Here is a 22,705-nt window from a genome sequence, read left to right as displayed (position 1 = left end):
CTCATGCCCCAATATTAACCCCTTTGGGGAACGTCATGGTGAGCTTCTGCTTGGGCCATCATAGCATTTCCCAATGTCATGTGGATCGCTCCGGCTCAGTAGTAGAGCCTGTGCAATCCGTGCAGGAGGCCAGCTGAGCCTATGCACAAGCAGCCCAGATCGCCATAGTCCCGATCCCGACTGTTAAACCCTGCAGGTGCCACAGTCAAACATCACCCCAGTACCTAAAGGGGTTACCCACCTCTCCTCTCGGAGATCACCCTCCCTCAGGCACCGAATATTGGGGTGTCGATCGTCTCCATGGCAGCTCCTTGCTATGATGAAGGACCCCTGGGCTGCCTTACATTATTACCTGCTATTGAGAATCCTATTGGGATTCTACGGCGGTCATTAAGGGTACTTCTTCTGATGCGTTGCCTTTCTACGGGGGCGCGCAAGAAGAAGATTGCGGGACATCGGGTCTCGCTGGTGTTTAACCCCTTACACACCGCAGTCAAACTGAAACAAAACATAAAGAAGACACAGGCGCTTCCTAGTGCATATAAATGTGGTTTTTAAAATAATTGTATATTATGTGCATATTCTGCTCATCTTCCGTAGTTGTGCGGGCAGGCACAACACTGTTGGATCACGTATGGGATGGTACCCTGTCCTTGCCGGTGAAATATTTCCCGTTGTGAAAAAAAATACCAAAGAATGGACCCAAAGATACTGGAATACAATTTCCTCGACGGATGCCAAAAGGAACAAAAGGACAAACCAAAGAGTGAAAGCTCTGTAGCTCAAAAATAATTACTTTTAGCAATGCGACCAAAGTTGGTGCAAAACGTGTTGTCCTATTTTATCATTTTATTATCTACCTTGTACATGCATTTTAACTTTAGTCGTGCTGCGGTATGTCCTTTGGTTCCTTTTAGCATCCATCGAGGAAATTGTGCACTACAGTCAAGCATGACCGCAGCGTTTAAGTGTTTCCCCCCTGGATCAGACCCCTCTCCCCCCGATAAGCTTACCGGGGGATCTGATCCCTCAAGCTGCAGCCCCGGGGTCTGGTGAGTGCCCTCTCCACGCCTCCTGGCATGAATTATTGCCTGGATGAATTATACACCAGGTCCTGTCTGGCATAGAATTGCACTATAACCTACATAAGGCTTGTAAATGCTCCACACAATAAAATTTAGTCCAGGGGAAAGAGGTAAAGATAAACCCTACACTTATATTTCCCATTCCCTTAATGCTTTAGTGATCCATGTCAACATCTCCTTATTTTTAACATATCACATGACCACTGCCGCCAATTACTGGACTTATTGACTGGCTGCACTGGTCACTTAGGAGCAATAAATGGAAAAGAGAGAGGCCACCAAAGCTGAAAGTTATTTTATCTGATCATCTACTCCATAGTAAGTTACAAATTTTTATACATGTATCATGCATGCAGCTTTCGCTGTCACACAGTGAAAATAAGGTTGGGGTTCTTTCTTCCAGCCAAGTCACTTGCAAGTTACTCATGAATGGATGCACCGTTGTGACAACAAGAACTGCCATAAAGCCGCTTATACTAAAATCATGTAGACATAGTCACAGAATTTGAGGAAAGAGCCCCCCACCACCCCCACCCCCATACAAATGCAAACCGAAGATTACTATGCAAAATATCTGCATGGCTCAACGTAATCACATAAAAGGACAATCGTACAGCACTGCTTCTCCTATTAATACATCAGCCATAACTGTACTACTTCTGGTAGTCAGCAAATAACACACCCCTTATTCTTACTTATAACGTAAACTCGTCCTCTATATTTCACATGGTGTACCACAATGCTGTGCTCACGGACCTAACGGAGCATGTTCTTTACCATGCGTGGTCACCATGTATCTAACCAGATGCCGTGCGGCGGTGGCACCTGCATTGAAAGCAAATACCCAGATCATACGAGGACACCCACCTTGTTTTTCTATCAAGCAGGTCAAAACTGATTTGCTGCTTTTCCGCTAGAGCGTACGCCGGAAGCAGTGATGCTCCACGTTAACTCCGAAACACTTCCCTGCTGCGCTAACTACCGCCCACCTCAGACTTACAGCCAATTAGCAAGCTCTACACGCAATACCAATAGCGTTCTTCTGCTACATCACCGTGTTATGTAAGACGATAAATAGGATTGGACGCTGGAGTGGGTTTGACTTTACGAATCCAATGCCTATGCTGAGGGAGCATACAGTACCTTTCATATGCGTGATGTGTTGTATCCTTGGGGACTTTTCATTTCAATATCATTTAAGTTCCCTTTTAAATGTATTATAATATATTTGTCATTTGTAATAGCCTGTTTTATGTCTAAAGGAACACACTGGCACATATTTACTAAGTTTTATGGTGCACTTAGCATGTTCTGCTGGCACATGTATTTATTTAAGAAGTGCATACAACTCTCTTGTGTCGCGGCTGAACTATTTTTCCAGCTGCACAAATTTCGTCATTGAAATGGGCATTGCAGTGCACAGTCGAACCCTGCTCCACATTTATCATGCAAAGTCTGACAGAAGTGTCAGACTCTGCCGGGGAAGTGCAACTGCAACATTCCTGCACTGTTTTTAGTAAATTCAAATATATGAGGGAACCACAGGCAACGACAAAAAGTGAATGGGGTGGACTCTGAAAATGTCCATCAAATGTAAGCAATACAGAAAGGAGATGAAACTCTGAGACTTCAGAAATCGTCCGTCGTTGAGGCGTGCCCAGCACCTCTCTATCTGGCTCCGCTAGCTTGAATAAAGGCTGCATTTTTTGGTGAGTGACCCGTTGGACATTTCCTGGTCCCGATACCAAGGCAGTACTGCAGCTCTGCAGCACATTACATGACTGCAATCAGAATGATGCCTACTGTGTGCTGCTCCCCCTTTTCTATCCAAAGTTATGGCATTTTCTGTTCTGAAAGTGTTTGACAAAAATCTTTCTAACCAGAGTTGAAATGGGCGGAGACTAATCTCAGTCTATGCCCTCAAGCTGAGGCCAGTTAGCTTGCACACAGATGATCACTTGTGTTCTTTCTCAAAGTAATTTAGCTTTAAATCCATTTAGTTTCCCAAAAGTAAATCCACTGCACAATGCACATACAGGATGTGTATGGTGACTAGCCTGGCAGCTTCTATTACATGGAACATGTAATAATTGGAAGAAATTATATGTAAACCAGTTACATGAAGTGTATAATCTGTGCTCTGTGAGAACTAAGGGTTAATAGCTTATCTGAACAGAGTTGATACTGCCATACGGTGGGAAGGGAGGCAGCATGAAGTACAGAGAGAAACAGAGAAAGTTCTGTAGACTCACAGACTGGGATGGAGGGACTGATGGGGAACAGGGGATCTTGTATCTCAGTATTCTGTGCAGGAGGCATCTGTGTCCACAGTCTTAAACACATCCAGCTCTGCTACATACACAGAGAGAGCTCTGTTAAATGACCTCCTCCTCTGTGTGGAGGGAGAAGCAGCCCTTAGTAGAATTTGTAGAGTTTGTTTATACTACGGACTCCAGGGCTTATCAGCACAGGCAGTAGTGATGGGAATTCTATCTCTTCTTAGTGAGCTGGCTCATTAGACTCCATTCACTAAGAAGAGCCAGCTCTTCTGGCTCCTGAACGGCTCCCTATTAAATATATAATAGGGAGCTGCAGGCCAGTCAATCTGTCACGGGTGCTCCTGTGATCCCTGTCTCGGATCGCGGGCGCACCCGTGTCCTTCCGTGTACCCCCAGAGCCCAGCTGTGTATCCTGCTGTCCGGTATGCCAGTCCGTTCCTACGTTCCTGATCCGTGTGCCAGTCCGTTCTTGTGTTTCTGATCCGTGTGCCAGCTCATGCATTTCCCGACGTGAGTCCTAGTGTGCCTTCCTGTGCTGTTCTCCCGCTGTCTCCCCGGGTACAGACTGTCTCCTGCATTACTACCTTGGCAGCCACCACGGGCTAGTTGCACCTGTGGAACCACCTGGTGGTACCCTGCCGCAGCAAGTCCAACCCGCTTTTCGGCGGGCTCTAGTGAAGACCAGGTGCCACTTAAACTCCGCTCCCAGTTGTCGGCTAGTACCATCTCCCGCAGTGGTCCACAGGGTCCACGGACTCCCAGTCCTAACAGTAAGATCCGGCCATGGACCCCCCCACGTCAGATACTGGCAGAACTTTACGGTGTTGTCGCCCGGTAGTCGTAGCATATTGCTGCCCACTCCCCAACAGCTGCTTGACTCAAAGCTTCAGCATCAGTCTCCTGTGACTACTCCTGCGACTTCTCCTGTCATCCCGGCATATCCACTGGCACCACAGCCTAGGCTGTGATCTATGCCTAATAAATACGATGGCAAACCCATACTGTGCAGAGGATACATCACCCAGTGCTCACTGCATATAGAGTTAATGCCATCTCAGTTTGTCAGCAAGCGCTCCAAGGTGGCCTTCATCATCAACCTCCTCTCCGGGAAGGCGCTGGCCTGGGCTACTCCTCTGTGCGACAGGAATGATCCAGTTACGGCCACCCATACCACTTTCCTGGCGGAGTTACGGTCCGTGTTTGAGGAACCAGCACGAGCCTCCACCGCTGAAACAGCGCTTCTGAACCTACGCCAAGGAGACTCCTCTGTGGGTGAATACGCTGTCCAGTTCCGCACCTTGGTGTCTGAACTCCGTTGGAACGATGTGGCCTTATGTGCGACCTTTAAGAAAGGACTGTACTCACGGGTTAAAGATGCATTGGCTGCCCTGGATCTGCCAGCTGCTCTGAGTGGTCTTATCACCTTGGCCACCCAGATAGACGTGCAATTCTTGGAACGAGCTGAAGAGTTGCGGCACGAGCTGACTATTCTGGTGCTCCTCAGTGTCAGCAAGTCTACGCATTACTGGACTCCAGTTCCGCAGGGAACTTTGTGGATGCCGCTCTAATCTCCCGGCATCACATACCGGTGGTCCCCCCCCAAGTCACCCCTCAAAATTTCCTCTGTAACCGATCTGTCTTCAAGTTGGAGTCCTACTTCAAGAAAACTTGGCGCCATTCTTCCCAGAGGTCGTGTCTATCCTCTTTCTGTACCCGAGAAAGCTGCCATGTCTGACTACATCAAGGAGAAACTGCAGAGGGGTTTCATACGCAATTCCTCCTCTCAGGCTGGTGTAGGTTTCTTCTTTGTTACCAAGAAGGATGGCTCCTTACGTCCCTGCATAGTATCACGGGTTGAACAAGATCACGGTTGAAAACCGCTAACCCCTGCCGTTAATTACATAACTCTTTGATCGCCTGTGCGGTTCCAGGGTGTTTTCCAAGTTGGATCTCCGTGGTGCTTACAATCTCATCCTGATCCGCATGGGTAACCAGTGGATAAAGGCGTTTAATACCCTGATGGGCACTTTGAATATTTAGTAATGCCCTTTGGACTGTATAATGCCCCTGCTGTCTTTCAGGAGTTTGTGAACAACCTTTTTTCGAGACCTTCTTTATACGTGTACCGTGGTCTACCTAGATTACATTTTAGTGTACTCCCCAGACCTCAAGTCCCACCAAGCACACGTATGACAGGTTCTTGGTTGGCTTTGTGCGAATCGCCTCTATGCCAAGCTAGAAAAATGCCTGTTTCACCAGCACAGCCTTCCATTTCTTGGTTACATAATTTCCAACAGAGGCCTCCAGATGGACCCTGCAAAACTGTCTGCAGTTCTTCAGTGGTCACGCCCAAAGGGCCTATGAGCCATACAGAGGTTCCTGGGTTTTGCAAACTATTACTGGCAGTTTATTCCACACTTCTCTACTCCCACCGTGGCACTCAACAAGAAGGGTGCCAATCCACTTGCCTGGTCTCCTGCTGCTGAAATTGCCGTCTCCAAGATGAAGTCCGTGTTTGCTGCCTCCGGCTCCTGTGCTTACTAGGCCTGACACGAACGAACCCTTTCTTTTGGAGGTGGATGTGTCCTCCGTAGGAGCTGGAACGGTGATCACGCACAAAGGGCCCAAGGGTCGAACTTCCACATGCGGCTTCTTTCCTAAAACTTTCTCCCCCATTGAGAGGAATTATTTGATTGGAGACAGAGAACTGTTGACCATCAAGCTTGCTTTGGAAAAATGACGATATCTTCTGGTAAGTCCCATCCACTTATATCCCGTAAGTGTGTACATTGACCACTAGAACTTGCTGTACCTCCACACAGCCCAGCGCCTGAATCCCAGGCAAGCCCGTGGTCATTGTTCTTTTTCCACTTCGACCTGCTGATTCATTTTCGTCCGGCAGACAAGAATGTCAAGGCTGACGCCCTGCGAATGTTGCCCTTTGGATGTTGTTGCAGAGGAACCGGCTCCTCGGCACATAATTTCTCCTGACCAGCTTGTTGTTGCAGCTACCTCCCGGCAAGACATATGTTAGACCTGCTCTCCGGAACAGGATTCTGTTAATCGCCGCATGCAGAACTGAAGACAGACAATGCACTTTTAGTGAACTCTAGTGACTTTGTCAGTAAATGTGCCCCATGGTGTACAGTTTGGTTTTCTTAGAAGGCTGAAGGACCTGTGATGATGTCACTGGTCACATGTTATGAATGTAACAAAAGCCACAGTGTAATATTAGAAATATTCTAAATAGACACTTGATAAATCTGCCCCTAAGTACAAGGAGGCAGAGCAGTGGCTTGAAGAGTCACAGAGCTGTCAGTCAGAATAATGGAGCCTGAGAGAAAGAATAGTCATAAACATCAGACATGAGTCATAAAAGCAAATCTGCATATTAGAAAAACATCTGTAATTAAGGTATGGTGTCTCACTGGCAGCTAATTTTAGGTGATATGGGGAGTACTTGTAACCCTTTATCAGTAGACATTGTTAGTCAGGGTGGTCAAAATCTGGTGACAGGTCCTCTTTAACCACTAACCAATGCACGGCGTAATAGTATGGCATGCATCGGCTGCGGGTGCTTGGACAGGGCTCAAGGGCTGAACCCACTTCATAGCTGGTAAGTCTTTGCTGCATATTGCAGCAAACACTTACGGGTAACACCCGTGATCAGTGTTAACCTGTCCATCAGCTTCAAAAAGATGGCAGCACATTGGCACCACTCTTGGTGAAGATCGTCGCAACCCGTGACGTCATCGGGGGGGTGGGGGGCGGCGGCGGCGGTGATCGGTTGCCATGGGTCTTCCGAAGATTTAACCTATTCATTGCACATTGTAAAGAATGTGTCACCCGGCAATTGGTAATTTACTGTACTTTAGCCCTAGGCTATAATAAACAGCTATAACAGTAAGGAGGTTCTGCAATTAAGCTTTGTTATTCCTTTTCTTATGACAATCTAACATTTTTAAAATCCAATTGTCACATAGACCAAAAAAATTTGTATGGAGCTACAATTATGAAATATACAGTTCCTACGTACATACAAATTCAATTTAAAGTGTAACTTTTGATATGTTGTAGGGCAGGTAATTTTAAACCCTTTTGCAATTGAATTAGTTAGCCGAATCTTGCTCCTTCCTCTTGTATTCTGCAGACTTCCTTTAGATGGCAGTGACTGCTCAGAAAGCTGTTACTATGGACATTTCGTATTCATAAAGAAAACTACGGAACAGGAGACACGCCCCCTCCCTGCACACAGCTGTTAACTCAAGGCTCAATGCTGCAGCACTAGTGTGTCACTACTCCAGCACTGTCATATGCAGGGAGAAGCCCTGACTAAATGTAGTAACCAAGCACCTTCATCTTATCTCTCCTCAGCTTTCCCTACACTTATACACACATAATCCACACAGACAGAAACTGCAGCCCCCCCATCACCTCACACAAGGAAGAGGCAGGAGGCAGACTCCAAGCTGTGCCCTCATGTGCTGTGCTGGAGTGTTACTTAGGTAGATACATAGATAGATAGGAGATAGATATGGGATAGATAGATAGGAGATAGATAGATAGATATGGGATAGATGGATAGATAGATAGCTATGAGATGGAAAGATGGGTAGATGGTCTCATTGGTCAGCAGCGCGGCTTGTGATGAGGTGACAGGAGGCAGGCCCCGCCCCTCCATCTTGCTGATTGTAGTTATTTTGAGAGCTGGAAACCATGGTTACTATGGGACAAAAGAGGTACTAAATGAGGACCGAGAGGGAAAATACTTTGAGGAATCATTCCCAGGGACACCTGGAGCAGAATTATGTATTTTGGGTTTTTTTTGCTCAGAATGACGGTTACACTTTAAGAAAAAACCTACAGAACCTATCTTGTACGTAACCTGGAGACTGCCTGTACTGCCATACTGTAGTATGTCAGTATAGGATCAAACTACCTAGGGTTAAAGGTCTGAAAAATAGTAAAAATAAAAAAAGTTAAAAAGAACCCCTTCCCACCCTTTTTCATTTTTGCGGTTTTATTTTTCACTCCCCAACTTTTTTATTTTTCCATGTGCAGAGCTGTTTGATGGCTTGTTTTCTGCGTAACTAATTGGTCTTCATAGTGATGGTATTTAATATTCCATGCAGTGTACTGGGAAGCGGGAAAAAAATTCCAAATGCAGAGAAAATGGTAAAAAAAAAAAAAAAGCATTTGCGCCGTTTTCTTGTAGGGTTGGATATTACGGCTTTCACTGTGCACCTCAAATCATAATATCATAGTATCATAGTTTATATGGTTGAAAAAAAGACTCTTCAAGTGTCACTTCAACATCAAAAAAAGGGAAGGGATTGCATGAGGAAGGGATTTAGGGGAAACAATATAATATATAACCATCAGTGTTATTTAGGTGTAAAAAGGCATCTAGACCCTTCTTGAAGCTCTCTGCTGTCCCTGCTGTGACCAGCGCCTGAGGCAGGTTATTCCACAGATTGACAGTTCTCATAGTAAAAAAGCCCTGTCGCCTTTGATTTCTCCAAACGGAGACACTGCCCCCTTGTCTTTTGATTTGATTTAATCTGAAACAACTTACCACCATATTTTCTGTATACACACGGTCCCCTAGTTACAAACGGACCTCTGGATGTTGGTAATTTATTGTACTTTAGACCTAGGCTACACTAAACAGCTATAACAGTTATCAGAGTTGTCTGCAATGAAGCTTTATTGTTAATCCTGGTTCTTCTGACAACCCAACATTTTTAAAATCGTCACATAGACCAGAAAATTTTTTGACTGGGCTTCCAATAATAAAGTATACAGTTCCAACTTACATACAAACTCAACTTAAGAACAAACCTGCAGAACCTATCTTGTACATAACCCGGGAACTGCCTTTATTCATATATTTATATAAATTAATCATGTCTCCTCGTAGTCGTCTCTTTTCCAGACCAAATAAATCAAGTTGTTTTAATCTTTCCTCATAACTAAGACACTCCATACCCCTTATCATTTTTGTGGCTCTACGTTGAACCCTCTCCACTCCAGGGCATCCTTTTTATGGACCGGTGCCCAGAACTGGACAGCATATTCCAGGTGAGGCCTTGTACAGTGGTAATATTACATCCCTATCACGAGAGTCCATACCACTTTTGATACATGACAAGATCCTACTGGCTTTACAGGCAGCTGAATGACATTGCATGCTGTTATTCAATTTATGATCTACTAGTACCCCCAGGTCCTTCTCAACATGGGACTCTCCTAGATTTACTCCCCCAAGGACATATTTTGCCTGTGGATTATTAGCCCCCAGGTGCATAACCTTACATTTATCCACATTGAGCCTCATTTGCCAAGTGGATGACCAAACACTCAGTTTGTCCAAGTCCCCCTGCAGCCTATGAACATCCTCCATAGACTGTATTACATTAAGCAGCTTGGTGTCATCTGCAAAAATAGACACAGTGCTATTAATTCCTCCCTATATATCATTAATAAATATATTAAATAGTAGTGGACCTAGCCTCAGGTGACCCGTCAGATTTATATTTTTTGAATTGCCCTTTTAACTGTAGCTGTAAGCCACGCAGGGTGTAATCCCGCCCATCTATACTTGTTACCTATTGGAATAAATTTAGACGTATAATGATGCAGGATAGATTTGAATTTCTTCCATTTAACATGAGTATCATCATGTGACAGTATCTGATCCCAGTCTATACCCTCTAGTGCACCCCTGAATTTCTGGAAATTAGCCCTCTTAAAATTCAAAGTTTTTGATTTTCCCACCTGTTTCTGCTTTTTACAGTTTAAGAAGAAAATAATTATATTAAGATCGCTGTTCCGAAGGGGTTCCCGGACACTGACATTTTGGACAATCTCCGCATTGTTAGAAATCACAAGGTCCAACAATGCGTCACCTCTTGTGGGATCTTCTACAAGCTGCACCATAAAATTATCCTGCAGAAAGTTGATAAAATGTCTCCCCTTCACAGACGAAGAAGAGCCCTGACCCCAATTTATATTTGGAAAGTTAAAGTCTCCCATTATCACTACTGTCCCCTCCTGTGCAGCCCCCTCCATCTGTTTATATAGGTGACCCTCTATTTCCTCAGATGACATGTCTACTTTATTCTTTGGGTTGGTTCGATCACGGGGACCAAATTTGTATAGGTTTAATAATGTTTCCATACATTACATACAAAATTTTTATTTTTCATTTTGCCATCTTCGGGCACTAATAACTTTTTCATACTTTAGTGTACAGAGCTGGTGTCATTTTTTGCGACTTTTGATGACATTTTCAATGCTACTATTTTTAGACTGTACGACATTTTAATCTCTTTTTATAGAATTTTTAATATATTTCAAAATGGTAAAAAAGTGCCTTTTTCCATAGCATCCCCCATGACGGCCTCAACTGGAGCATGACCCTTGACCTCAACAGAGGTTAAATGCCCCACCCCGGCATCCACAGTGGCTTCCTGTCCCTACATAGGGCAGGGAGTAGAGAGAGATCTCTCCTCTTCTCCAATAGTTGGGCCAGTTAGGGGCAATCGCAGATAGGCATGGGGTTCGTCTCTTCCCCACCCAGTCCGGGCCTTATTTAGGTCCCGACCCTTTCCTCTTCCTTGCTGCGGACTGGTTCCAGCTCTGCCCACAGCCTTGAGAGGCCAACGACATCCTAAGAGTGCTTGGCGGCGTGCTATTTGTGCGGACCAACTTCTGTCTGACCCCGGTGACGACTTCCGTCGGGGTGACGGTAACTGGATGTGACGTTGTGGCGAGCGCGATCCGAAAACAGGAGCGTGGAGCGGTAAGTTTAAAAATCCTCTCCTCTATTCTTGATAAAACAACCAAATGGGTCGTTCATCATGATCTGCAATCTAAAAACCTTAAACAAACATGTTCTTTACAGAAATTTTAAAATGGAAACTGTAAATTCCGCAACTGCGCTAATCCAACCGAGGGAAAATATGTTTACAGTAAATCTGAGAGATGCATACTACCATGTACCAATATACCTATCTTCACAAAAATTCCTTAGATTTGCGTTCTTAACACCAGACAGGAGAGAAGCACACTTCCAGTACAAAGCTCTTCCCTTTGGAATATCGTCGGCTCCAAGAACCTTCTCAAAGATGATGATCAGAGTGGTTGCATTTCTGAGAACAGAGGGAATTATAATCATCCTATACCTGGACGACCTGTGATTGCCAGCTCAAGTCTGGCCAAATACAAAGGTAGTCTTCCTAGGAGCCTCACTAGACTCAATACAACAGATGTCATTCCTTCCATTAACAAAAAGGGCGAATCTGAGCCAACAAATACTGACATTCCAGAGACGACAATATTGTACTATAAGGAATGACAAAAGTGGGTGTAGCACAGCCAAAAATTATTCTTGAGCCAATGCACAAATACCAACATGAAAACAACACAAGAAAAAGAGTGCACCTGGTATAGTGAACTGTAAACAACCCCCCGACCAACACTAAGTAAGTGATGCAAGGCCAACCTGACTGCCCGACAGTAGGATGAATACTCAATTGCTAGATGCCAATAAATGTGATTGGTCCCCTAACCATCTAAACATGCCAGAGATTGTACCAACCTCGGGGTCCATGAAAAATACAAAAATATTGCTACCAGGTGCTTACAATATGACAAAAACATGGATAGATACCAAGGAGAGGACTCTAATATGAACGGCGAACCTATAGGCAGTCAAGGAGGGCTCAAGTGGACGAGGGTGACAGGCTTCCCTGTGTATTTTTTGACTGTCTGTCATTGTCAACTATTCTTTGTTTAATAAACTTGGATTTTCATTTTGTACTACATATGAGACCTTGAATGCACTTTTTCTTGTGTTGTTTTCATATTGTACTATAAGGGAAGCAATGAAAATCCTTGGACAAATGAAAGTGCATTGTCCGTCCGGAATGCAATGTGCCGCGATTTCCTGTATCTGTCGCTTTCGCTCAGGTCCGCCGGAGTTCACCATCTGCCTCCCGGTGCATGTAAGTGCTTGGCTTGCAACACAATTTTGAAGTCCGAATCAGTTGGATCGTTCAACGGCCCGCCCACCGATTTCTGACGCATGAAAGACGGCGCGTGCGCCAAAAAACAAAAGTCTAAGTGGCACCTGGCTTTCACCAGAGCCCGCCGCAAAGCGGGTAGGACTTGCTGCGGCAGGGTACCACCAGGTCGTTCCCAGGTGCGACTAGCCCGCGGTGGCAGCTGAGGTCGAGGTACCTTAGCGGATGACAATCTCGTAGTCAGGTCCAGGCACAGGGTCAGGGCAGGCGGCAGAGATGCAAGGTCAAGTGCAAGGTCAGCAACGGGAGGCCCAGGCAGGTGGGAACGGGAACACAGGCACATGGAACACAGCAACACGGAGGAACTCGGGTAACACAGCAACACAGGACTCAGGAGCGGGGACACACTGGAACGCAGGAATAAACAGGAACGCAGAAATACACAGGAATGCTCGCTTGGAAGCTTTCTCTTAGGCTATGAGGCAGAAAGACCCGGCAGCGCAGGAAGGAAGGTGCCGGATTATAAAGTGGAGGTTTTCAGCCAGTGCACTAATAAGTGGTGCGCTGGCCCTTGAAATTTTCAGCAGCAATCGCGCTTGCGCCCTAAGAGGCAGGGACGCGCGCGCACGGCAGTCCGGGGAAGAGCAGGATCCGAGAGAGGTAAGGCAGCTGGCGGGGCTGCAGTAGGGGCACACGGAGGACCACAGGTGCGCCCGCGATCCGAGACGGGGATGGCGGGAGCACCCGTGACAGGCGACCTGTCATGTTTCGGGCGGATTAACATCCTCAAAATAGATGTAATACCCCATTTCCTTTATCTATTTCAAACACTACCGATACGCCCCCGGGCTTCTTCTTTACTAGCCTTCTTTACTAGCTTTCCGGAGATTTGTGTGGGGAGGAGGGACAAGCCGGATTAGCTATGCCACTCTGGCCAGACCTAGATTTGCATGGGGAGGATAGGCCTCCTAGACCGCTAACTATATCACTCAGCGTCCGTGCTCACGCATATAATTGACTGGAATTATCACAAAGCATTCAAACAGTAGGTGTCCTTTGAAACAGATCTTACACATCTCACATTTGGACTATCCCGTGACTGCAGCCGGCTCACCGACCAGAGAGTTTCACACATTCCTTCTTCTCCACATGTTTCTTCCATAAGTGGGACAGACTGGTTTCCTGGGACTCCCTGGTCAGATTGAAGGGCCCTCTCACTCCCTTATTTAGCAGCCCAGCTTTTCCCCCGGGGATGGGAGGTGGCAATTTCTATGCTGGGAAGTGGAAGGGGAGATACTCTGCCTCCCTGGGACACTTTGCGAGCGTCCAACCCAAACATCACTCTGTGATGGCTGGAATACCCAGGTCGCCCTCCTTTATCCCATCCTCTCAGGATCTCTGTACCTAAAGTACAGTCTCTTTACTTAGAACTTCAGCCTTTCAGGATCTCTTTATCCAAAATTACTAAGAAGTACGGTTATGCAGTGAGCACATCTGAAGGATGATATGGAAGCCGCTTTACACCCATCCACCCCACCCCCCTTTTCCGATTCTTGTCCTGTTTTGTTTGTCTTGATTGTCTCCCCCTTTTCATCACCAGTATGTTATCTTGCTGATGGAATGGGCAAGGGGAATCCATACAACATGCCATAATCATGATCCCTGTCCCAGCGCGGCCCTACTACAGCTTGTTAACCTATTACAACTTGATGCTGGATATATTTAATTGCTGGGGTCCTGCGACACCACCCTCTATACCAGTGGTGGCGAACCTATGGCACGGGTGCCAGAGGCGGCACTCGAAGCCTTCTCTGTGGGCACCCAGGCCATCACCTCATAATAGAGCTTACCATACAGGGCTCAAAGAATGATGGCCCAACGATTCTTCCTGCACACAGGGACCCTGTAGAGAACCTTCAATAGTCCGAATTTGCCCTTCTCCTTTCAACTGCGTTGGTGTCCTCAGCAATAAATTACTGCCTAAATTGCTGTGCTGGCACTTTGCCATAAAAAGGTGGCTTCTGGTTGTAGTTTGGGCACTCATGATCTAAAAGGTTTGCCATCACTGCTCTAGGGTGTAATGTCTGTAAAGTGTGGATCCAAAAAGCGACTCTTTGGTTTAATAGTCTGACTCGATCGCCACCAGGTCTGGGCAGCCCTATCTGTTCGATTATTTAGAATCTGAGTTGGTTCAGTGAATGTCTTGCCTCCTGAAAATGGGCCGGAACAGAGAGTAATGTATTATGCAGACGGATAGTAGATTTATGCTTGGAGATTCTGGCCCGGACGTTCTGGGTGGTTTCCCCAACATATCCAAGTCCACATGGACATTAAGTAAATAATTTTTAAAAAGGGTGAGCCTTAACCTACAAACTGGCTACGTCCTTAAGGGCTGTCAGGCTTGCAGGTGTGGATCCTCTGGACTACTGCAGACGATGACACAAGCCACTACCTGGGACCGGAGTCTAAGTGGCACCCGGTCTTCACCAGAGACCGCCGCATAGCGGGATAGACAAACTGTGGCGTGGTACCACCAGGTCGTTCCTCAGGCGTGACTTGTCTGCAGTGGCGGTCAAGGTTGTAGTACAGAGACAGCAGACAATCTCGTGGTCGAAGTCCAGGCACAAGGTCTGGGCAGGGGGCAGAGATGCAACGTTAAAGTCTGGTCCGAGGTCAGCAACAGGAGGTCCAAGCAGAAGGGTACGGGAACACAGCACACAGGACAGCAGCACGGAGGAGCACTGGTACACGGGAACACGGAGGAGCTCAGGAACGCAGGAGACACAGGAATCGCAGGCAAAACGCAGAATTGCTTTCTCTCAGGCTGTGAGGCACAAAGATCCGGCAAGAGACACAGGAAGAGTCAGGTTTAAATAGTTTAACTGAAAATGGCCAGCGCCAATTAATGGCACGCTGGCCCTTTAAATTAACTGAAGGTAGCGCGCGCGCCCTGGGAGACGGGGATGCGTGCCGTGCTGCCGGAGTGGGCGTGGGTTCAGGAGAAGGTAAGTTAGAAGCCGGGGGACCGGGGCAGAGGTGAAGCGAGGCACGGGTGCACCTGCGACCCGGGTGAGAGGTCACAGGGGCACCCGTGACAAGGGCTTAATGTTGCTAAAAAGCGAAAGTAGCAAAGAGGCTTGCCAAAAACAGATAACAGGCGGTAAAGATATATGCTAAGAGAAATATTGCCAAGGAGAGTAAGAATAATCCCCCATTAGTTTTCAAGTATATACATGATAAGAACCTAAAAACGGAGGGCAGTGCAACTTCATACTTCAGCTCTTATGCAGCTGACTTACAGCTGTAGAGAATAGAGTACAAGAAATAGTGGAAGCACTCCCACCTCTGAGGAGCGAAGTGAGGGAACAGACACAAGCTATACTTGTCCTGTAAGTGGAGGAATAATTTAAGGCTGGTAGGAGTGCCGGAGAAGGTGGAGAACCCAGATGATTATTTTGAAAAATGCCTGCTGGAAGCATCTGGCCGTAAAAACCTAACCCCATTTTTTGAGGTTGAAAGAGCACACAAATTACCCACCAGGTCGGGTCCGCCAGGCAGACTGCCAAGGCCTGTGCTTATCAAGCTGTTGCATTACAAAGACCAAGACAAGATAATGAGACAAGCAATAAATGGTGTGACAGGTGCTTTCTTCCAGGATTTCTCAGTGGAGGTGCAAAAGAAGCAGATGCACACACTGGATATAAAAAGGCGGCCGAGAGCACTAGGGGTCTCCTACTCAATGCTATATCCAGCCCGTTTACGCGTGGTGGTGCAGGGAACCACGAATTTATTAGATATGCTGCGATCCGCACTTCAGTGGCTGGATATAAACGAACAGCGTATATGCGGACAGGTGAGGAGACCAGATGGCGATTGAAGTTGATCTCTCGTGTCCTGGGGCAATATGTGAGCATTGGCTGTGGAATGTTGTTTTACATCAGTAGAATTGTGTATGTTTTATATGGTCCACTGCACTATTAAGGAATGCGGAATGCTAATAGTCATGGAGTGGAGACTGTATATGTTTCCTGAAGCAGGACTATCAATGTCGAGCACTGATTGCAACCCAGTTTGCATTATGGCGGAGGACAGGACTACACGTTATCTGTTATATTTTATATACTTCTTGTTTACAGAAAATGTATATTTCAATGATTATACCTAACACATTGGGTGCTCTGAGGCTGTCCGGAGATAGTTATGCAGCTGAGTACGCAGTGCCTGATATAAAGGAGCTGATGCACCTACTGGCTGGAAAGCAACTTGTTGTGGAGGGAAAGGAACTTAGGCATACAGCAATATTCATGTACATCTGACATGAACCCCATGGTTCGTTATCCCGAATAGACATATCCCGAATATTTGGGTCTCGGAGGGTGATCCCCATGGAGCTTGAAATTGATTATCAGCCGAGGATGCTGTCAGATCACTCTCCTCTGCTGCTGAAGGTAGGATGTGGTGGCTGAGGGAAGGCGCAATTGGTATTGATGGCGTTTAAATGCTTTTCGGCTATGATTGATTGATGGAGGCAAGTGAAACATCGCACAAAATAGTATCTTGAATTTAATGAGGGATCGGTCCCAAGAAATATTCTATGGTATGCTATGAAGATGGAACTGAAGGGCATTATTAATAGAGAAATTAAGTTGGTGAAGAATAGGACTAGGCAGATAGGAATTTGAGAGCAAGTGTGGTTGTGGTGGAGGAGAATTATATCTTGCACAGGTCACAGGAGACGGATAGGATATGGGTAGAGGTGCAGAACTAATTACCCTCACGTATGCTCAAGCAGGCATATAATAAACAAATGTTTCTGAAGGAACAATTCTACACAGAAGGGGAGCAGACCGGAAGATTGCTGGCAAAAATGGCACAAGCAAGGACAGAGAAAACATATGTGAATGGCCTTAGGGAAGAGGGTGGGAATTTAATGGAAGGGACCGAAGGTGTCTTGGGTGTGTTTGAAAATTTTATAAAAGACTATATTTAACTATGGCAGATTACACTTTAGAACAGTTATAGGAATTCCTAGAAGAAATTCAGATGCCATGTTTGCATGCGGAGGTGAGGGCGCATTTAGATGGTCCCATTACGTTGGCAGACATGGAATAGGCAGCTGCAGGTATGGCTAAAGACAAGGCCCCTGGCATAGATGGGCTGCTGGCAGAGATTTATAAGTAATATGGGGAGATCTTACTTCTGCAGTGGTGGGAAACCCTTAAGGAAAGTTTTGACAGAGGCTGCCTGCAGGCTTCATGCTATGAAGTGGATATCGTAGTGTTGCTTAAGGAGGGGAAAGAGGCACAGCTGCCAGAGTCATACAGACCTATCTTTCTTATCACGTCAGATGTTAAAATACTAGCCAAGGTATTGGCAAATAGGTTGAGCTCAGTGGTGGGATTGGTAGTTCACAGTGACCAATCGGGATTTATCCCGTCCAAGTCAACGGCCATTAATCTTAGGGGACTTTATCTTAATTTACAGGCTACAACAGCAGAACGAGAGAGAGCAGCAGTTGTCTCTCTAGATACTACAAAAGCCTGCGACTGTGTAGAATGGGGCTATCTGTGGGCAGTGCGTTGAAAGCTGGGTTTTGGCCCCAATTTCATTAAGTGTGTACAGTTATTGTATGTAACACCCTCAGCCAGGATAAGGGTGGATAGAGCAGCATCGTAAAAGTTTGACTTGCAGTGGGGGACAAGGCAAGGGTGTCCCTCTCGCCATTGCTGTTCACTTTAGCAATAGAACCTTTAGCTTGATTGGTGAGATAATATCAGGAAATACAGGGGTTTCAATTTAACGAGGGTGGGGTGGGGGGAAATAGCCCTATATGCCGATGACATACTGCTGTTCCTCTCAGATGCAATGCAGGCGTTACCGCATGTTATAGACAATATTGACAGGTTTTGCTACTATTCAGGACTACGTATCAACATAGTAGATGGGTTCACCTATCTCGGACTGCACATTACTTGAACAGCAACAGATTTTATTGACCTGAACTTAGCACCCTGTCACAAGAGATGAGGGCACGCACAGAACTATGGAACAAGCTACCTTTGTCAGCCCTGGGGCAAGTTAACTTGGAAAATATGGTACTAATGCCACAACTACTGTATGCCCTGCACAATGCCCCTGTATGGATCCATAAGTATTGGTTCCGTAGATTTCACAGCATATTTTGAGGCTTAGTATGGAAGAGGGGAATCCCACGAAGATGGTTAGAAGGTAATGACTCCTGGTGCCTGCAGGTAATCAGGCACTTCGTAGGGGCTCAGCAGCCGGTAGCTGCACTAGAAGCAGGACTGCTAGGGAGAAGGGCGGCTAAACTCCCGGCTCTTGGACTTATGCAAAAAGTCTGGGGAAAGTACAAGCGGCTGATGGTAGTGGGACCTTGGACTAAGGTTACACCCTTGTGGGAGAATTCATACCTGGGAGAGATTTATATGTTAGAAAACATGCAAGGTTGGAGGAGGCAGGGAATTTTTTTTATTTGTATCAGCTGTATACTGGGGAGGTGCTTAAATTGTATCAACAAATAACAGAAGAATTAGGAACTCCGAGGTCTACGTTTTACCAATATTTGCAGCTTAGGCATGCGCTTCGGACACAATTCGGGGATGAGGTGGTGGAATTCTCCCCCGTGGGAGTGATAACTAGGGTGGTGCGAGCAGAAAATATGCAGGGCCTAATATAACTGTTTTATAAAGTAATTCTGGACAAAGTCCTGGGTGATCAGATGGCTGTTACACAGAGAAAGTGGGAAGCGGAGGTGGGGGATCTTGAATATGAAACCTGGGGAGAAGTGCTGGAGTTGCCTTTCCTGTTGTCTTTGAATGTGGCACAGAGGAGGTCCCAACTGTTCCAAATAAATAAAGTGTATAGCCCAGGGGTTCTGCAGAAAATGGGTTTTAGGGGGACTTGTGTTGTCCACGGTGCCAGGAGGAAGGGGCTGATGATATGCAAATGTTCTGGAGGTGTTCCGGCCTGGGACCACTGTGGGAAAAGGTGAATAGGCTGATATCCAGGGTTTATGATATCAGAATACCGGTGAATCCAAAAGTGTATGTGCTGTGATGTGTAAGAAAGCTGGATATTACTACGCCGAAACAACTGGCAGTGGCAAAAATTCTTTACAAAGTGAGGAAGTCGATAGCTAAACACTGGTTGGATGCAGGCCCACCAACCATTACAGAGGTGAAGAGAATGCTGAAAAATACAATCAAACTTGAAATGAATGTACATAAAAAAGAGGTGCAGTTAAGAAATTTGAGAAGTAAATGGATTGAATGTCCGGGACTGGCCTTACCACAACTGCTGAGGAGCTGGGTGTGCTTGCAACCTGGAGTATTGTTAGAAAAGAAGAAAAAGTATACATGCTACGAGACATAAGAGGATAACATCATACCGCTGAATTTAAGGGGAAATCATACCTGAGGGAGGGCTGGGGCGGGGGGCAGGTGGTTGAAAAAGGTATAGGTTGGAGGTTATGTCAAGATGTGTACTTCTATTACATGTAAAGCAATTGTATAATTGGAATTACTCTGTTGTGCAATTTTGTGTGCAAATTTTTCTGGTCTAAAAAAACAAAACAAAACTGAGAGTGTGAGCCCGCTGAAGAATAACCTGGCAATCATGGTGGAGGAAGATGAGGAAAGGGCCAATCTACCCAATGTCGTCTTCTCTACTGTCTTTACCCAGGAAAATCCCATGGGGGAAGACAGGATGAGGAATAATGTAAATCCTCTTTGTAATGTCAACAGTTTAACCCAGGAAGAGGTGCGGCACCACCTTACAACCACTAAAATGGACAAATCACCGGGCCCTGATGAACTGCATGAAGTATGTACCGTGATAGGCAGACCATTATTTTTACACTAAATATACACTATATATATATATATATATATGTGTATATGGGTATATACAGGGTATATGTGTATGTAGGCATCTACTGTGTATGTGGGTATATACTGTTTATATATACAGTGTATATATATACAGATATATATATATATATACAGTGAGGCGGCTGTATATATATTTATATCTGTGTATATGGGTATATATGCATCTATTATGTATAGATGCATATACTGTATTTATAAACGCATATATGTGTGTACATTTAAATATATATATATAATGCTGGGTATATGGTATGTATGTATATGCTCTATATACTGAATGTGTGTGTGTATTTCTCGTATATGTGTGTATATGCTGTATGTGTGTATATACTTTATGAGTTTGTATATACTCTGTGTATTAGTGTATAAATATATATGAATGCATAAATGTGTGTGTATAAGTGTATACTTGTGTGAATGTATGGGTGCAAGTATACGAGTGTAGAACTTTATGTGTGTGTGTATATAAGTATATAAAGGTGTGTATACATCAGTGTATAAATGTGTGTAATTGTATAAACATGTCTGTATAAGGGTACACAAGAACGTATGGGGGACGTATATCTGGCCGCAAATTTGCTACCGGATATACTTCCCTCATAGGCGTCTTTAGTGCTTCGGTACGGTGAGCACAACGAGTACTCACTGTTTCATGCTGCAGCCGCAAAAGAGATAGAGCGTGCTCTATCTATGGCCGTAAGAACGACCATGCAGCTCTATTCTCTATGGAGAGGGGAGAGGTGAGATGCGATCACCTCTCCTCTTCAGCACGCCTAATGTGTGCCTGCCAGGCTGTAGTCCGCTGTGTTACTGGGGGCGAGGAGGCTGTATGTAGCTGTGTTACTGGGGGCGAGGCAGCTGTATGTAGCTGTGTTAGTGGGGGCGAGGCGGCTGTATGTAGCTGTGTTAGTGGGGGCGAGGTGGCTGTATGTAGCTGTGTTAGTGGGGGTGAGGCGGCTGTATGTAGCTGTGTTAGTGGGGGCGAGGCAGCTGTATGTAGCTGTGTTAGTGGGGGCGAGGCAGCTGTATGTAGCTGTGTTACTGGGGGCGAGGCGGCTGTATGTAGCTGTGTTACTGGGGATGATGCGTCTGTATGTAGCTGTGTTACTGGGGGCGAAGGGGCTGTATATAGCTGTGTTACTGGGGGCGAGGCGGCTGTATGTAGGTGTATTACTGGGGTGAGGCGGCTGTATGTAGCTGTGTTACTGGGGGATATAGCATCTGTATGTAGCTGTGTTACTGGGGATGAGGCGGCTGTATGTAGCTGTATTACTGGGGGCGAGGGGGCTGTATGTAGCTGTGTTACTGGGGATGAGGCGGCTGTATGTAGCTGTGTTACTGGGGGATATAGCATCTGTATGTAGCTGTGTTACTGGGGTGAGGCGGCTGTATGTAGCTGTGTTACTGGGGGATATAGCGTCTGTATGTAGCTGTGTTACTGGGGTGAGGAACACTCAGTACACTCAGTGGGGGCCTCCACCAGATTTTGCGCCTAGGGGCCCCCACCAACCTTAATCCGGCCCTGGTGCTGCATAAAAGGTTGGTACATAAAATGAGACTGCTGGGACTATGGGAAAAACTGTGTATTTGGGTAAGCAGTTGGCTTATTGAAACAGAGGGTCGTCATTAATGGCACATTCTCAGACTGGCTTGACGTTACCAGTGGAGTGCCACAGGGGTCAGTATTGGGCCCACATCTTTTTAATATGGGGAACATACACTCACTGGCCACTTTATTAGGTACACCATGCTAGTAACAGGTTGGACCCCCTTTTGCCTTCAGAACTGCCTAATTTCTTCGTGGCATAGATTCAACAAGGTGCTGGAAGCATTCCATATTGACATGATGGCATCACACAGTTGCCGCAGATTTGTCGGCTGCACATCCATGATGCGAATCTCCCGTTCCACCACATCCCAAAGATGCTCTATTGGATTGAGATCTGGTGACTGTGGAGGCCATTTGAGTACAGTGAACTCATTGTCATGTTCAAGAAACCAGTCTGAGATGATTCCAGCTTTATGACATGGCACATTATCCTGCTGAAAGTAGCCATCAGATGTTGGGTACATTGTGGTCATAAAGGGATGGACATGGTCAGCAACAATACTCAGGTAGGCTGTGGCGTTGCAACGATGCTCAATTGGTACCAAGGGGCCCAAAGAGTGCCAAGAAAATATTCCCCACACCATGACACCACCACCAGCCTGAACCGTTGATACAAGGCAGGATGGATCCATGCTTTCATGTTGTTGACGCCAAATTCTGACCCTACCATTCGAATGTTGCAGCAGAAATCGAGACTCATTAGACCAGGAAACGTTTTTCCAATCTTCTACTGTCCAATTTCGATGAGCTTGTGCAAATTGTAGCCTCAGTTTCCTGTTCTTAGCTGAAAGGAGTG

At 45.9% G+C, this 22,705-nt stretch overlaps 1 protein-coding gene across 3 annotated transcripts in view; it reads right to left on the bottom strand.

The window, feature by feature from the left end:
• The window catches only part of CEPT1 (choline/ethanolamine phosphotransferase 1), a 269,974-nt gene extending 267,869 nt beyond the window's left edge, over nt 1-2,105 (bottom strand). For all 3 annotated transcript variants that reach the window (XM_072137305.1, XM_072137306.1, XM_072137304.1), the window contains exon 1: nt 1,953-2,105. The gene's annotated coding sequence lies outside the window, so the exon portion shown is untranslated. The remainder of the gene's footprint in view (nt 1-1,952) is intronic.
• Between the last annotated feature and the right edge of the window lie 20,600 nt (nt 2,106-22,705).

Source organism: Engystomops pustulosus, chromosome 2, assembly GCF_040894005.1.
Source record: "Engystomops pustulosus chromosome 2, aEngPut4.maternal, whole genome shotgun sequence".
NCBI lineage: Eukaryota > Metazoa > Chordata > Amphibia > Anura > Leptodactylidae > Engystomops > Engystomops pustulosus.
This window is presented reverse-complemented; position numbering and strand designations above follow the sequence as displayed.